General features: G+C 45.4%; 1 protein-coding gene across 3 annotated transcripts in view; it reads right to left on the bottom strand.

Moving 5' to 3' along the window:
- The window catches only part of PLD1 (phospholipase D1), a 128,615-nt gene that overhangs the window by 103,679 nt on the left and 9,520 nt on the right, over positions 1 to 15,416 (bottom strand). For 2 of the 3 annotated variants that reach the window (XM_073359379.1, XM_073359381.1), the window contains exon 1: positions 1,060 to 1,222. The gene's annotated coding sequence lies outside the window, so the exon portion shown is untranslated. Of the gene's footprint in view, positions 1 to 1,059; positions 1,223 to 5,256; positions 5,360 to 15,416 lie in introns of those variants that run through there. The other variant, XM_073359380.1, reaches the window with a different exon arrangement.

Below are 15,416 nucleotides of genomic sequence, written 5' to 3'. Positions count from 1 at the left end.
AAGGCTATTCATTTTATAAGATTATAATGAAACAGAAGGGGTCAAACTCTACACACAGATACTTCCATGCAACCTTAGTGACTTCAATAAAGTTGCACTGGTGCAATTAAGAGCAGGATCTGTAGATACTAACACATAATACATATATTCTTGTTATAAATGGTCAGCCAAATTCAGCCCTGATGGGAAAAAAAGATGTAACAATTCCCCTGAAGTCAACAGAGTTGCACCATGTCTGAATTTGGGCGGCATTTATGCCTAGTGTTTAATGCTTAGCACCTTCTAAGATCAGGCTACAGTTTTGGAGACAGAGCATCTTAAACTCACATCAAGCAAAGGAACAGTAATACAAACAGGCAAAGAAACCTCAACTTCTGACTAGTCAAACTGTTCTTCCTCCAGGTCCTTAGCTAAGCAGCAGTGGTTGTTCAAATGTGTCAAGAGAAATGCCCACTTTTACCCAATATTCTGAGCTGGCAGCTGTCCAAAGATATAATGCTAAAATGACTGTTTCACTGTCTCTTTAAAACTACACTGGTCAAAGTGCAGCACACCCCTAATTCAATGTACAGGACATCTCAAGTTCAAAATATTGCACTGTTTGAAACTATTAAGACATTAATAATTTTCAGGGAATGAAAAACACCCACAGCTTCCATTTTGACATCAGTGAGAGTGGGGCGCTCAGCATCACAGACAAAAAGCCAGTCATACCACATTTAAAGTGTGGAAGGTTACAAAGTCCGTCTAAAAGTGTACTGTACAGTTTTACAAACAAGGGCAATATCTTTGAACTTGGCTTCCCAGCTTCTACACAACTAAAAAAAGGCAATATCCAATCAATGTATTAATTTGAAAAGCGCCATCACACATTTAAGTATTTTTCCTTTTCTTTCTGAAAAATTCTAAAATTGCTACTCCCTCCCAGCCCCACAGACATAAAGCAATGATCTGACAGCATTACTCTATCAGCTGTTCCATGTTAGCTTGGCAATAAATACAATGAAAGAAAATGACATTTGGCAATCCGTGAATAACTTCAAATCTTTCTTTACTAACCTTGTGCCCCTGTGAAAGTAGGTGCCTCATGATGCTTTTAAAATGAAAACCCTCCTTTCCTATTAAGTGAATATCCAGCACAATGTTACTATAAGAAAAATAACCACACAGAAATCTGCACAGACAGGAAAAGCTGCATCTTCCTAAGTGCTTCAGTTCAAGTATTCAGGCTGACTCCCTAAAGGCAAATTGAGGCAGGCCCAACCCACAAGGTACTTTAGCCTATGAGCATTGTAAATAAAGTGAAAACCACTCCCCATATGTTAATTAGAATATTGGGAAACAGAGAGAGGGAAGGGGGAAACACCACAGACAGAGCGAGCTAATGATTTTTGCTACATTTTTATTTTATGTACTTGTTATTACAGCCAAACATGCAACAGATGGTGAATGTTTAGGGACAAAATTTGCTCTTCGTTATTCCACATTGATACCCGTGTAACCATACTAACTCAAGTTATTTTACTTCAGACTTAAGTGCTGTAACTCAGAGGAGAATCTGGCCCTGACTGAAGGGAACAATTTTCTCCTCTGTCCTCTCCTCATATAAACCACAAGGGAAAGTCAGTTTTCCAGCTACTGCAGCCAAGAAATATGTATATTTGATTGAGGGAAGGGAGAGAAAGTCATACAAGTTCACACTGAGTGAAATACATATGATGTTATTAGTATATCACAAACTAATAACTATGGTCATATTTGGGTCAGATCTGAGTAGCACTAGTCTCCAAATGTTAAGCTAGCCAGATTATTTCAAGTGCACATTCCCAAAGCCCTTTTAACATGCACAGTAGCAGATTTCTTTGAGAGAGACAGACCGACAGTATTTTAGTACCTAGTAAGGTACTGACAGTCAGGGAAACAAAAATCCTCTCTACATGTTATTATTATTTATTATTTGTATTACCACAGAGCCCTAGTCATGGACCAGGACCCTACTGTGCTAGATACTGTACAAACACAGAACAGTCCCAGTAAAAATGCCTAAAACCTGTCCACTACTACTACAGATTCACTGCACCTGCCCTACAGGAGACTCATGAGTCTGAACCTTGCCCATGTAAATGCCACCTAAGAGAGATGGATACTGTAATTCAATCTTCATGCCTGCCTCTTTGCTGAGATTGCTATAAGGGGTTGTGGTTTTTGAGAAGGAAACACTTGTCTGCTAGAAACTAAATTATGACCATCAAACTTGCATCACATAAAAACAACTTGTGAACAGACCCTAACCTCTGTTAGATAAATCCAGAGTAACGTTACCTACTTCAGTCATAGGTGCCGACTTCCCCTCTGCCCAGAGGGTGCTCACCCGCCCCCCTGCCCCGTCCCCACCCACCCCCCACCCCTGGCCCTGCCTCTGCACTGCCCTTGTCCCATCCCCATTCCACCCCCTTCCCCCAAGTCCCCGCCACTGCCCTGCCTCTTCTCCGCCTCCTCCCCTGAGCAGGCCATGTCCCTGCTCCTCCCCTTTCCTCCCAGAAAGTCTTAAGCACCGCCAAATAGCTGTTAGGTGGCAGGGGGCGGGGCGGGAAGCGCTGGGAGGGAGCGGGAGGAGCAGGGACGTGGCGCTCTCGGTGGGGGGAGAAGGAGGCGAGGAGCGGGGAGCTTGGCTGCCGGTGGGTGAGGAGCACCCACTAATTTTTCCCCGTGGGTGAAACAAGTCCCTGAACAAGATCCAAATTACCAATAAAAGCTTCATTTACAACAGGTCTCAAATCAAGATAGCTGAACTGGTTCATGTGCATTTAGTCTAACTTGGTTTAAACATGGTTTGTTTAGCCAATGTGGATAAGTCCACCTGGCATTTAAAACCAAGTTTGAAAACCGAGACAGGGCTTCCCAACTGGTTTTGAACATTGCTTATCTCAGTTCACACCAGTCAGCCCCACTGGTTTTAAACTGAGTTAGCCTGTATCCACTGAAAGCTATGATTTAAAGTGGTTCAGCAAGCCTGATTCTTGGACCAGCGTAGACGGGATTCAGAAGTCCAGAGGCTCTACCAATCTGCAGCAAGGAGGGGCACCAATCTGTTATGGAAATGCTGGTTGAACCCTGTGGAAAAGACAAGTAGTTGTGCAGAATGCTGCACCCCATCTGTGACATCATCTTGCCTCCCCCAGCAAGAAGCAGACATCACCTTGCCTCCCCCAGCAAGAAGCAGTGCTGGGGAGGGGAAGTCATGCTACACTGCACATAAATCAGTCTGCAGGGAAAGCTGCAGTGTCACAGAGCACAGCACTGGGCTGTGAGCCAATGATACTGCATGCTAATGCACCAGCCATGCTGCTGTGGGTGGAAAGGGGAGGCAGGATAGTCCCTCAGAGTAGCTGGCTGTGATTTGTGGGCCTGGATTCCTAGCCCCAGCTGTCTATTTGAGTTCTGCCTTTGCTCACACCACATGCTTGCCAGGACCGTTGACTGGGATGGCGACAGGAGAACAAGTGGCTTCTTCCTCCAATGGAGCTGTGGCATTTCTACATTACTTTGTTCCCCTCTGCATGCTCTTGTGCAGGAGGGGACACTCTGGAAACAGAGATGGAAATCTCTCTGTCCCAGCACCAATTTCATGGACCATCCAGCACTCAAAGCTACTTGCTTCTTAACTTTACCCAAGAATTAATTTCAATTTCCTTACATCTGTTGCAGCTGCTAACAGAGTTCTGGCAAATCCTTCCAAGCTCATGAGCTTTAACTCAGATAATGTATGTTTGTCTTCTCTCCTATTAAGGTTTCAGAGTAACAGCCGTGTTAGTCTGTATTCGCAAAAAGAAAAGGAGGACTTGTGGCACCTTAGAGACTAACCAATTTATTAGAGCATAAGCTTTCGTGAGCTACAGCTCACGATCTGAAGAAGTGATCTGAAGAAGTGAGCTGTAGCTCACGAAAGCTTATGCTCTAATAAATTGGTTAGTCTCTAAGGTGCCACAAGTCCTCCTTTTCTTTCTCCTATTAAGTCTACTTTATTTTGGCAGAAAGAATGATTACTGCGGAACCAGCAGCAAGGGGAAACAAACATTTTAGATCAATAGGCTGGCACTGCTGAGAGCTCTATCAAGCAGCAGAACAGAGCATATTTTACATCCATCATTCCCATTCCCTTCTCCAAGAAGATGCAAGGTTGTGCGTGTGCCCATTAATGCCTTGTTGGAGTTCCCACGACATTCCTGTTCTCGGATGTAACTCTTCAAATGGATACTTGGCATCGGTCCTTTTTCAGTTTGTGATTTTGAAGGAAGACAGTGCATCTAGTGGCTAAAACATGGGCCAGCAAGTCAGAACTTTTGTTTTCTATTCCCATCCCTGCTCCTGATTTAATCCGTATGCAGTGTAGTTGTAGCTGTGTCAGTACCAAAATATTAGAGAGACAAGGTGGATGAGGTAATGTCTTTTATTGGACCAACTCCTGCTGGTGAGAGAGACAAACTCTGGAGCCAAAGAGAGCTCTTCTTCAGGTCTGGGAATAGGGTTGCCAATTTTGTTTGGACGTATTCCTGGAGGTTTCATCACATGACATAATCTTTAATTCCAGGTGACTCCAGGACAATCCTGGACGGTTGGCAACCCTATCTGGGAAAAGTACTCCAAGCATCACAGCTAAACGCATCCAGTGTACTAAATGCCCTAACAACAATTACATGGGTAAAACCAGACAATCACTATGCTCTTGAATGAACTCACACAGGCAAATGATAAAAAATAAAACACCTGTGGTGCACGTGATCACTCTATATCTGACCTGTCAGCCCTCATCCTAAAAGGAAACCAGCACAACACTTTGAAAAGATGAATCTAGGAGCTTAAATTAATCACTCTCTTAGACATTAAAAATAATGGACTGAACAGAGACACTGGAGTTTTTGGTTTATTACAACAATCTGTAACCCACTAACCCCCTTTTCTTGTCTTATGACTGCAGAGGTGTTAAAGGGACACTCCGCCTTGAATAGTCCCTTACAATATGTGCTAACTGTATCCTAAACAGTCTGTCCCACCTTGCATTTAGCTGTGAAGCTCGGAGTACCTTTCACAGACCTGAAGAACAGCTTTGTGTGGCTCAAAAGCTTGTCTCTCTCACCAATAGATGTTGGTCCAATAAAAGATATTACCTCACGCACCTTGTCTCCCTGATTTAAACTGGGATCTCTAGCCAGTCCCTGAACCTCTATGTAACCTTCCATATACGTCAACACTTACCTACAGCACAGGGCAGTGTGAAGTTTACTTAATATACAGCACTTTGAGTTCCTGGTGTGGATGCGTCGCATGAGGGTCACACTTGCATTGAAGGTGCTGTATTCTGTAAGTGCAAAGGATGGATATTAGTATAATTTTTTATTTTCACTGATTAATTCTTTTTCTTCTCTTTTAAATTTTCCATTGACTAATGTCTCCCATCAGGTGAAAGCCTGTGCATATGAGAAAGAGAGGCACACACATAGATCTTACATCCGATGAAGTGAGCTGTAGCTCACGAAAGCTTATGCTCAAATAAATTGGTTAGTCTCTAAGATGCCACAAGTACTCCTTTTCTTTTTGTGAATACAGGCTAACATGGCTGCTACTCTGAAACCTGACATAGATCTTGGTCACAGAACAAATTTTCCAAAGGCCCCTCAAATGATTTCCTTTCAATACAGACATTATACACAAGCAGCAATCCATTTCTGCTCCCTTTGGCTGGAGGCAGTGTTGTCTGGGTCAGAGCCCAGTAGACAAAACTCTTTGGGGTAGGCAATGTCTTTTACTGTGAGTTTAGATAAGGCCTACCACCATGAAGCTCCAATCTAAATGGGGCCTCAGGTGATGTTATAATACAAATTAATAATACGGACTGGGAGTCAGTGGAAGTAGGTTCTAATTCCCCATCTCAACACTGACTGATTGGGCAAGCCATTTAGCCTCTCTGTCTCCCTGTCTGTAACAACGACCTCAAATAGGTGTTGTGAAGTTTAATCAATTAAAGTACTTTTGACAATTTTAGGTGGATGGTTCTATACAAATGCTAAGTGTTACTATTATTATCTGCAGCTCAGGGATCTGCTCATGAGCTCAAGTCTGGGAGCTGTCAAAAACATCTAATCTTAGGTTCTTATAATTCTGTAATTGAACCTCCAGGAAGAACAGAACTGAGAGAGAGAGTTTTCCACACAGTCATTACTGGGCAAATGTTGTTAGATATGGAGAAGACAAATTTTTTTGCCAGATTCCTCACTGACTTCAATGGAGTCACAGTTGGGATAAAACTGACCGATGTGTGATCTAGACAAATTTTTGTACTGGTATTATTATTTGTTTTATGATAGCACTTAGGAGCCCTAGTCATTTACCAGGATCCAACTGCGCTAGGTACTGTACAATCAAAGAATAAAAAGACGGTCCCTTCCCCGAGGGCTTATAATCTAAATGTAACACAAGAGATAACAGATAGATATATACAGACATGGGCGTACAAGAAAACACTGAGACAATATTAGTTAGTCGTCTCTGCACAAAAGCAGCCATCATCTGAAGGATGGTAATTTGGTAGTTTTGTTGATGTTGATGGGGAGCACCTCCCGACCATGGTGGGGGCGGGGAGTGGAGGACATGGGAGAAAGCACAAAGATGCTTGTTGGAAAATGTAACAAGAGGATATTGGAGATTGGCATCATGGGCCATGGTATAACTATGTCAATTGGAGGGCAAAAGGGGTTGGGGGAGGTGGGTGGGAGGAGGGTTCCAATACAGTTATATCACTGAAATCCCTAGTGCTGAAGCAGTTATACTGTTATGAAGGTGCCTTACACCAATATGGCATATTCCCATATGGGAACAACAAGCGATACCAGTATAAGACACTTTATATCAATATAACTAACTGTGTCCACATGAGGCGAGTTGTATCACTTTAACTATAGGTACAGTAACTTGTGCGTGTAGACAAGGCCTTAGATGAGGCATGCAAAAAATTTTTTTAAATTGGGTTTGCACCCCTTTCTGTTTCTTTAACATGGTTGAAGAAGGCCTGAAATGTTGGGGGAGGGGTTGTTCTTTTTTTCCTCTGCTTCCGTTTCACCTTTAGACATATCAGGAATCTCAAGTCTGATCTTCCCTCATTGTGCTGGGGACCTCTTGTGGGGGAGAGGAGGGTGTCTCAGTTTTTATTAATTATGATAATCATGATGATGATGATGATTTGTGAGCTCTCCCCCAGTGACTGAAAAACTGAAGGAGCTGATACTTTAACAGACATCATTACTCTCAAGTGTCTGCTAGGCACTTGAGTTAAATAAGAATTAAAAAGGGTTTGAACAACCTGACTCAAAGTGACTTCTACTCCTAATTGTTCAATTTTCACTCTCTCAATTTGTGATGTCATTATTTTACCATTGCCCCTGTCCCCATAAGAGTAGGTAAGACTTGAATCGATAATGTAAAAAATACGTGGAGGAAAAAAAAAAAGTCCATACATCATATGAAGCAAAAAAGAATACACTGTTTCATGTACTCTGAAAACTGTTTCGTGTACTAGTCACCTTACAGGAAGTCTGCTTAGCATCACGTGAAGAAGAAATCAGCAGCACCACCTGCTGGCAACAACACTTGAAATGCTAACAACGGTTCTCATAGATTCAGAGATTTTAAGGCCAGAAGGCTTCATAATTTATTATCATCTAGTCTCACCTCCTGCACAACACAAGCCATAGAACCTCTCACCTAGTGATTTTGCATCAGCCCCATAACTTATGTTAGCTATAGCATATCGTTTAGAAAGATACCTAATGTTGACTGTAAGTGATCAATACATGTTGCTTGGTAAGTTGTTCCAGTGGTTAACTGTCCTCACTGTTACAAATTGAGCCTCATTTCTAGTCTGAATTTATCTAACTTCAGCTTCCAACCACTGGATCTCCTTATTCCTTTTTCTGCTATCATCAGAAATCTCTTCCCCATGGAGTACCTTGCAGACTATGATCAAGTCACCCCTTAACATCCTCTTCCATAAACTAAATAGCCAGAGCTTCTTTAGTGTCTCACTATAAGGCAGGTTTGATAGACCGCTCATCCTTTTGTAGCTCCTTTCTGAATGCTTTCCAATTTGTCTATAAAGAGGCTTCCCCCCCACCCCCTTTGCAGGGGGAAAAAGAACAAAGCTATAAACCAGAGTTGCCCAATGTCTGGCCTTCAAAGCTCTGAACTGTGGCCTTCCAGGGCAGTGACTATCAACCTTTCCAGACTGCTGTACCCCTTTCTGGAGGCTTGTGTACTCCAAGTTTTAGCTCACTTAAAAGCTACTTGCCTACAAATCAAACATAAAAATACAAAACTGTCACAGCATAATTATGAAATAAATCAATTGGAATATAAATATTGTACTTACATTTCAGTGTACAGTATATAGAGCAGTTCGTATGGACTTCGCTAGTGCTTTTTATGTTGCCTTTTGTAAAACTAAGCAAATATCTACATGAGTTGGTGTACGCCCTGGAACAGTGGCTCTCAAAAGGGGGTCCGCAGCCCCCTAGGGTCCACAAACCCTTTCAGGGACCCTGCAGCTAAAACCCTGAGCCCCACCCCAGAACCTCCCGCTGGGCTGAAGCCAGGGACTGTGAAGTTGAAGCCCTGATCCCCAGTGACCGCCATGGGGCTGAAGCCTGGAGCAGCAGGGCTGAATTCTGGAGCTCCAAGCCCCAGTGCTCCCCACAGGGCAGAAGCCCTGAGCCCATGAGCAGAGTTGGGGGAAACACAGGGGTGTTGCCTCCCCAAAAAACACTACAGTGCAAGAGCAGGGCAGTCCCGGGGCAGCTCCATACCTCTCCCCCCACCTCCTTCACTCCCCACCCCCGGTCTGAGGCCGGAAGCCAGAGCCAGGCTGTGTGGGACAGCTGCTGCTTTGGCTGGTGCCATGGAGCAGGCAGCCACGGCATTCCCTCATCTCCTGCTGCTGCAGGGGATTGAAGCTGCTCCTCAGCTCCCAGCCCCCTTTGCTCACACAGCCAGTAAGAGCCATCTGGGTGAGGGGGACCTGGCTCCATGGCTGGCAGAGCCCTTGAGGAACAGGGACCGCAGGGTAGCCCTCCTGGCACACAGCCCCTAGCTACTCTCATCCCTGCACCCTGAGCTACACCCTCCCTGAACCCTGAGGTACCCTCCTGCCTGCCCACAGCCCCAAGCTACCCTCATCCCTGCACCCTGAGCTACCCCCCTGCCCACACACAGCCCCTAGCTACCCCCTCCCTGCATCCTGAGCTATCCCCTTGCCCACACACAGCCCGTAACTACCGCCTCCCTGTATCCTAAGCTACCCCCCTGCTCACACACAGCCCCTAGCCACCCTTCTCCCTGCACCCTGAGTTGTTTTCAAACTTTTTGAGCTGAGCCCCTGCACCTTTAAATTATAATTTTTGGTTGCGACCCCCTCCCCAAATCCAGACAGGCGGGTGGCCTGCTGAGGTGAGTCAGGGGGTGGGGGTGACACTCTCTCCCCAGACCCGCCATGAGGAGCTGGCTTGAGCCCCGCTGGCCCCTGCCCACCCAAAATAGAAGTCAAACTACACCTATGCCTGAGCTCCCCCCAGCCCAGAGCCCCGAGTCCCCCCCTCTCCTGCTGGGCCCTGGAGTTTTTATAGCATGTTGGGGGGGGGGCCTCAGAAAGAAAAAGGTTAGAACCCCTGCCCTGGAAGACCTCTGTATACCCCCAAAGGTACTCGTACCCCTCATTGAGAACCACTGTGCTTGGGCAGCAGGCTGTGCTAAGAAGCCAATTTGTTCTTGACTATGAACAGAAAATGTGTCTCCTGAGCCTCACTTGGATATTTTAAAAGGGAAAGTGTTTGAATCAGCCCTGTTGGGGACAGAGCAGAGGAACTGCCTCCACAAACGCCTCAGGAACAGCTCTGTTATGAGCCAGGAGCCCTACGAGCTGCAAGAGCAGCTCTCCCACTGCTGCATTGCAGGAGAGAGGGGCTCTGGTTGTTCTATTGTCTGCTTACCTGCATGACGGTAGAAGCCCAAGAGAGAGCAGGAGAGGCACTCAATTGCTCTACCTGAACCGAGGGGAACATCAAGCAAAAGATGGCATGGCTCCCCTCCTCCATGCAGCCACCAGGGCAGCTCAGGAAAGAGAAGAATCTAAAAACCAACAAGCAATTATCGCTGCCTGATTTTCTGCCCTCGCCCATGTTAGAGCACTCTGGATGCCACTCTAACTTGTGGTAGAGGGCAACATTTCACTGTATTAAGACTACGGGTGATCAAAATATTTCCATCAAAACTATTTTTCAGTGGAATTGAGTTTTTGACTAAACTACATTTTTTATGAAAAGTGTCTGCCTTCCACAGAACATTTCATTTTTTCATAGAAAAAGCAAGCACCCAAATATTAAAATATCTCAATTTGGTTATCCTGCCAAGGTGTCTCATGGGAAATGAAGTTTGATTTTCTCATGTCCACACTCTCCTCTATCAGTGGGACTCCCAGCAAGACTACATTTCCCATGATGCACCAAATTTTCCCCTCACCATGAGGGGAGACAGAGATGCACTCCAACCAGAGAGTGCAGCACATAGAAGAGAATGGGAGCATGAGGCACTCGAACTACAACTCCCATGAGACCCCACAGCTGCATTTCATAATTGAAACATTTATGGTTTGGGCCAAAGTATAATGATTTTTTATTTTTTGCCAAAAAGTTGAATTTTTTCCATGAGAAATTTTGACAAAATTTTCTTTATTTTCTTCAGAAAAAAAACCAACATGTTACAACTAGCTATAATAAAGATGTGTACAGTGTGTGTACGCTGTTCAAAGCAAGGGAGGAACTCCACTTGGTTCTGCTCCTTTCCTAATTATATTTTAAATATATCCAACACCACATGGCAAACTGGCATTGAAAAGAATTTTAAATACCCTTTTCGTAAGAATACTTATGAAAGCCAAAGACTTTGGGCTTGATTTTGAGCGGCTTTTCATGGTGGCAATGGGTGCACAAGCAGACCTGAGGCACAGTTCTTCCCTTATCTCCCCCAAAGGTATTGTGTCTCCAACACTGCTCTCTGCAAGCTGCAGCTGAGAACCACAATGAACTATCCAGGAGATAAGCACAAGGCAAAGAAATTGCATTTGCTGCAGAAGGTTTACTCTAGGTAGTTCCCTTATCATTATTTTCTGATGCCTAATTTGCCTTTGGGTGGGGAAGAGAAAAAGATTTTCCTTGGCAATCAGCTCACATTTGCAGCATTACATAAAAACCTGGATGCCACCATCTGGTTATTTCCTTATTCACATTCTATGCTGTAGCAACAGAGGTAACCAATCACCATTAAACAAAAAGGACAAAACTAATCCCTTTGGAAAACACAGGACCACGTTACCAAACAAGCCTTCAGGTCTGGGGAGGGGCACAGTCAGAGGTGAAAGTAAGCCGGTACAGTCTGGTACAGCATACCGGCAACAGCCAGTACGCAGTGCCAGACCGGACTGGCTTCCCCGGTGGTGATTTAAAGGGCCTGGTGCTCCTGCTACTGCGGGGAGCCCCGGGCCCTTTAAAGCGCCGCCAGAGTCCTGCCGCCGCTACGGCCTTTAAAGTGCCTCTTCTGGTTGAGGCCATGCCCGCACTCAGGACTCCGGCGTACCGTAAATCCTTTAAGTTACTTTCACTCCTGGGCACAGCATATGTCCAAAGATAAAGCATAGCTTAACAAGCAACAGGAGCTTTTCTGCTGCAATTTAGGCAACTCTAGAGAAGCACAAGCTCTGTAGTTTGTAGAAGGCAAGATGACAGGAGCCTATTTTAGCTCCCTCCTCTTAGACATAAGATGCTTAATCAAAAAGCACATTATTAAGCTGATTGTAAGGGTGTCAGTAGGATAATAAAGTAACAGCAGCAATGGGTTTGAGTGGAGTCAGCAGATCTATCTCAGATCCTTACACACCTTCCCATTACCACAGTATCTGAGCCCCTCCTAATTTTTCATATATTCAGTCGCACAGCACTCCTGTGAGGTAGGGAAGTGCTATAATCCCCAATTTACAGACGGGGAACTGAGGCACAGACACATTAAGTAACTTGCCCAAGGTCACACAGCAAGCCTGTGGCAGAGTGGGGAACTGAACCCACATCTCCCAAGTCTCAGACTAGTATCCTAACCACTGTATCATCGTTCCTCTAGCCTATAGAGCTACCCAAAAGTTAACAAAAGGGCCAGATCACAGACCCCTTCCTCACCCTCACAAGTACTTACGTAACCCACACACCTCCTGGGTGTGGTGCTCTGTCCCATCTAATGGTACCGAGACCACTTAGAGAGAGAGAGATTAATGAGTTTGCTCTACAGCCTTAGTTAAGAGGCCTATGGCTCTTAGCTCATGCAGTAGAGACTCATGCACTAAAACAGAGGTGGGCAAACTACAGCCCGCGAGTCACATCCAGCCCGAGGGACCGTCCTGCCTGGCCCTTGAGCTACTGGCTGGGGAGCCCAGCCCCTGGTCCCTCTCCTGCTGTCCCCCTCCCCTGCAGCCATGCTGCCACACAGGCCGCACACCTGGCTCCATCTGGGCAGTGGGGCTGCGAGCTCCTGCTGCTCTGGGCAGCATGGTAAGGGGGCGGCGGCAGCGGGGGTTGGATAAGGGGTAGGGGGTCCCAGGGGGCAGTCAGGGAACAGGGAGCTGTTGGATGGGGCGGAGGTTCTGTGGGGGGAAGTCAGGGGATGGGGGGGTTGAATAGGGCATGGGAGTCCCAGGGGGCCTGTCAGGGGGTGGGGGTGTGGATAGGGACAGGGGCAGTCCAGAGACAGGAAGCAGGGGGGGTTGGATAGGGGGTGGGGTCCCGGGGGGGCTGTCAGGAGCGTGGCTGTGGATAGGGGTCGGGGGGGGCAGTCAGGGGACAGGGAACAGGGGGGGTTGGATAGGAAGTGGGGTCCTGGGGGGGGGTAGTCAGGGGGCAGGGGTTCTGAGGGGGGCAGACGGGGGCGGTAAGTGGGAGGGGGAGGATGGGGGCGGGGGCCAGGCTGTTTGGGAAGGCACAGCCTTCCCTACCCAGCCCTCCATACAGTTTCGCACCCCAATGTGGCCCTTGGGCCAAAAAGTTTGCCCACCCCTGCACTAAAAGGTCCCAGGTTCAATCCTGCCTGCCGACGGCCAGGATCTGTGGATGTTACACTTAAGCTTTGGGACTTCTCACATGAATAATGGCTCACCAGCATGAGTAAGGGCTCAAGATTCTGGCCCAAGGTGATTTGGCTGGAAACTACAAATATTGCAGGATTTCCCTGAAATGTCTTGAGAATGAAGCTCCACCAAACTTATATATTGTGCCTTTGCAGATTCCTGTACAGACTTCCTGCTCCCCATCCCACCTTTAAGTTAGCCCCAAATCACACGAAGATAATTTTAAATATTCTTCCCTCCTTTCACTGAACTCGCATTTGTCAAAGGCTGCCTCTCTCCAAGGATGGCTAAGGCACTTTAGGTCCAATGCCAAGAGTGAGCAGGCCATGGAGGGTCTATGCACAGGGGTCTATGCACAGGGCTCTGCAAACAACCCCAACACGCATACCCATTCTGCTCTGTAGTCTCTCTCTCACTCTCTCAAATCCTGCAGGTTTCTATGAAAAATATAAATATTTATAGTAATGTGTTTTTAAAATACAAGCTCCACTGCTAAGCTTTTAAAATTTCCCAAAGATTTAGTCCATATTGGGGGTTACTAGAGCTGAGGACTTAAAAAGAAATCTTAAGAATCTTAGAAGTGAAAAAAATATTCTGTGGCAGAGAATTTAAAATTGCCATAGGAATCTGGAAGTGAATTTCCCCTCAATTTTAATGAAATACTGTATTAATTTTAGGGGGAATTAGGCATCCAAATCCAGTTCTGAAAATCTCAGGCTACAAAATTACTGACAATGCTCCCTATCCTGCAAACACTTCCAGGTAAAGTGCTTTCTAATTGGAATTGTTACAATCAACTACAATGGCACTGCTCATGGTAGTAAGCGCTATGCCCAGCAATACATGTTTGAAGGATTGCGCCCACAGAATGGCTAAGACTCTAGTTGACATTTTTCCATTTGTGATTTGCCCAACCTCTGCACCAAACCAGTGGGATCTGCACGGAGCGGGGATTCTCTGTGGAAGGACAGTTCTGCTGCCTTCACAACACCATCCCCTATAGACGTCTCTCTGGGTGGTTCATTTTAGGTGAGAGTTGGAGACAGGCCAGGCTGGAGGGACGATTGGGATGGGATGGGAATGAGGATTCAAATTATCTCCCCTCTGGTCCCACAAAAACTATTTAATAGAACCCAGGCTGGATTTTTTTTTACACTTCCTGTAAGTAGTGTTCAATAAGTTCTTTTACATAATCACACCATAGTGCTCCCAATCAGGAAGCTATTTATTATAACATCCCTTTTGAAACATTCATTTCAGATAGCAAAATTAAATGTGAACACCATAACCTGCTTACATATTTAACATTCTATTAAACTCCATTAAAGTCTATATCATCATATATATAACAAATCAATTTTTTTTAACTTACCTAACTCTTAACTTTTTTGCAACTAAGGTATTTTCCTCAGCGTTTCAGATGGCTGTTCTTTCCTGCCTTAGTATTATACAAAGTTATGCATCTACCTTGCAGGTGGCTGGATGCTGGAGGGAGCGAGAGTTTCTCTTATGATAACAGGAGATTCTCTTGCACTTGGCTCTTCTGGTGGGAGTGTGTTTTGAGAGTCTGTTCCAATATCTATAGATGGATTGTCAGCCTGTGTTTTCTTCCATGTCCTGCTGAGCTAGTCTCAGTGGAGTGCATATTTCACCATTCTCCACTTCCTGGTTTTGTCTTATGTTCACAGTGGATGAATGTACTTCTGGTTTTGGTGTCATATAAACCCTTCCCCTGCTACGTAATGTGAACAAGGATTTGTCTGTTCAACAGATGTAGTTTGCTTCCAGGTGCATGATTTGTTCCAAAGAAATAGTTTGATCTTCACAGGGTCTCCTGGTTGTAGCTAGTCAAGTGTAGTAGGCTTTGCCTGTCTCTTCCTTTTTTTGTCTGTTACTCCTTGCACCACTGCCAGTTGTAATAATGCTGGGCACCAAGGTAAGTGTGCTTCTTAACATCAAGCATTGTACCAGGCTGCTTGGTAGTCATACCTTCTGCAGGAGACTTTCTCCATTCAAGAATGCCATGTATTTTCTCTGATTTTGCAGCTTACTTTAACAGAGCCTCAGCAATTTTATCTGCCAATTTGGCTTTGCCTCTTGACCAGCTGTGGTATGGTCATGATGTGATATGACTGAATTCTCATTCCTGGGTAATGTGCACAAACTCACTGCAAATGAACTGGCATCTGTTGTGTTACACTACACA

This window comes from Lepidochelys kempii, chromosome 9, assembly GCF_965140265.1.
Source record: "Lepidochelys kempii isolate rLepKem1 chromosome 9, rLepKem1.hap2, whole genome shotgun sequence".
Lineage (NCBI taxonomy): Eukaryota > Metazoa > Chordata > Testudines > Cheloniidae > Lepidochelys > Lepidochelys kempii.
Note: the sequence above shows the minus strand (reverse complement) of the source record. Positions and strands in the feature narration are given on the sequence as shown.